The sequence below is a fragment of the Littorina saxatilis genome, unplaced genomic scaffold (assembly GCF_037325665.1).
Source record: "Littorina saxatilis isolate snail1 unplaced genomic scaffold, US_GU_Lsax_2.0 scaffold_1199, whole genome shotgun sequence".
Lineage (NCBI taxonomy): Eukaryota > Metazoa > Mollusca > Gastropoda > Littorinimorpha > Littorinidae > Littorina > Littorina saxatilis.
The window spans coordinates 28,642-31,280 of NW_027129351.1; the positions used below are offsets into that span (position 1 = coordinate 28,642).

The 2,639-nt window shown below is 39.3% G+C and overlaps 1 long non-coding RNA gene across 1 annotated transcript; it reads right to left on the bottom strand.

Moving 5' to 3' along the window:
- On the bottom strand, window positions 1-1,107 carry LOC138957626 (uncharacterized). Its single transcript, XR_011453100.1, has 2 exons — window positions 253-1,107; window positions 1-208 (listed from the first exon to the last, which is right to left on the bottom strand). It is a non-coding gene; the product is annotated as an uncharacterized lncRNA (long non-coding RNA).
- Window positions 1,108-2,639: the final 1,532 nt, after the last annotated feature.

The window sequence follows — 2,639 nt, forward strand, 5'->3', positions numbered from 1 at the left end:
TCATAACTCATAACATTTTATTGATCCAACAAAGGAAATTAAATTGGTCATCAGCACATATAGGTCATTAATTAATAATTATAAAAGAGTAAGAGAAGAAAATTCATAAAACCCATGATAAAAAACTACAATACCCTTTTTTCTTGCACACATGACACACCGACACACCAACACACATGCATACATACCTACATACATACCTACATACCTACATACATACATACATACATACATACATACATACATACATACATACATACATACATACATACATACATACATACATACATACATACATACATACATTCCATGTTAAAGTGTAGTTAAGAACATCACAGTAATTATATCATTGTTTGGATTAACAGATAAGTTTTTATGTAAATGATGATAACAACAATCCATAATTAACGCTATTGCACTACCAAAGAAGAGACCAACCAAACACATAAAACCAATAACAGTAATCATCATCAGTTATCACAGGTATCACAGTAGATTAGCCATCAGGTAGTTAGACTCAATTGGGCAAAATATAGTGTCAACACCATCACAACAGTGCTAGAGCTCATTATCACAGCACTAGTTATGATCAAAGGTCAAACAGTCATCAAATCATATTAAATCTATCACTAAGAGGTACATTTAAAAGGCATCACTGATAGTCTGTGGCCAGGACAATGGCTCGGTTGCTGTTAAAATATCTCACAGCTGCAGGAAGAAAAGAACGCCGAAAACGCTCCGTTCGACACCTAGGCATGAGAAACCGAGCGTTCCGTGTGATGCGGAGATCCATCAGTGCGTCGTGGAGGGGATGCCCTAAGTCGAACAGAATAGCTCTGGACTTACTGGCAAGCCTTCTTTCAACAAGGACTTCAAGGGTGTCAAGGCTCTGACCTACAGTAGAACTCGCTTTCTTTATCAGCCTGTTCAGCCTGCCAGTGTCCCTTGCAGTGGCATTCCCTCCCCAACACACTGATGCAAACACCATCACACTGCACACCATACTCTGATAAAACATGTACAGCATCTTGTTACACACATGAAATGATCTCAGCTTGCGCAGGAAAAACAATCTTGACTGCGTCTTCTTAAAAACAGCATCAACATGATTAATCCAGCTTAGCTTGTTATCTAGAACTACACCACTACCCCTCTCTCTCAATGTTTTTATTCTTATTGTGAACGTATATGTCACAGTGGAAATGAGAATCCAGTGAGATTCCGAATCGCACTAGTGGAGATTGGAATTCCAGTTTGCACTAGGGCAAACTAGAATTCTCATCTCCACTGGATATTTGTTAGTGAAGATTGGAATTCCAGTTTGCCCTAGTGCAAACGGGAATCCAGTTTCAGTGGAGATGGGAAGTCCAGTTTTCACTAGGGGAAATAGGAATTGGGAAGAGAGAGAGAGAGAGAGAGAGAGAGAGAGAGAGAGAGAGAGAGAGAGAGAGAGAGAGAGAGAGAGAGAGAGAGAGAGAGAGAGAGAGAGAGAGAGAGAGAGAGATGGCCTCCGCCATCAGAGCCGACAGTATTATTGTATTGTATTGTATTGTATTGTAAAACCACGACTACTGAACGTTCACTCAGTCGTCTATCTGTCTGGCCTTCTCACTTCTTTTGTGAACTCTTAGTTCTAAAGAAAGAGTGAACACTAGTCTTCTCCACTCAGTTAGAAATTTTGACTTGCTGCAGTTTGTTTTCTGCTAAACTGACTCAGAGAGTGGATCATGGAGCAAAAGGAGAAATGTTATATTCTTTTAGAGCAGCATCTTGAATCTTTGGGTACAAACAAAAAATATGCATTTTGTATAACTCAAGAAAAGTACAACAACATTGAAGCGTGTCTGCATTCTAGCCCCGGACAAAAATCCCAACATGGAGCAAAATTCAAACACTGGAGCCAAAAACAGTTCAAATTGGAAGAAATTGGTGCAAGGAACATTGTGTACTGCAAAAAAACATCCAACAAGCCAGTCATCACACAGGACAGACTTTTTGACATCGTTTTCCAATGTCATGGACATGTAGGACATTCCGGACGTGATAAAACATGGGCAGAAATCAAATAAATGACTCAAGATGAAATGGTTTTAACAACAATTATAAACCTTTGAACACATTATTTCCCCCAATTCCTATTTCCCCTAGTGAAAACTGGAATTCCCATCTCCACTGAAACTGGAATTCCAATTTTCACTAACAAATATCTAGTGGAGATGAGAATTCTAGTTTGCCCTGGTGCAAACTGGAATTCCAATCTCCACTAGTGCGATTCGGAATCTCACTGGATTCTCATTTCCACTGTGACATATATATCCGGTTAGGTAATATTGTAGAATTAGTATTTGCATTTATGACTTTTGTTCGTGCTTGTTTGTAATTGTTTGTGGTATGGTTGTCTCCATTTTTACGTCGTAGTTTTAGCAGGGACAGATTGTAAGACTTGGTATAAACCTTAAACCCCCTTCCTAGAGTAATAAAGATCGCTCATTCGTTCGTTCGTTCATTCTCTGTCTGTCAGTCTGTCTGTCTGTCTGTCTGTCTGTCTGTCTGTCTGTCTGTCTGTCTGTCTGACTGTCTGTCTGTCTGTATGTCTATCTATCTCTCTCTCTATCTATCTCTCTTTCTCTCTCTCTCTC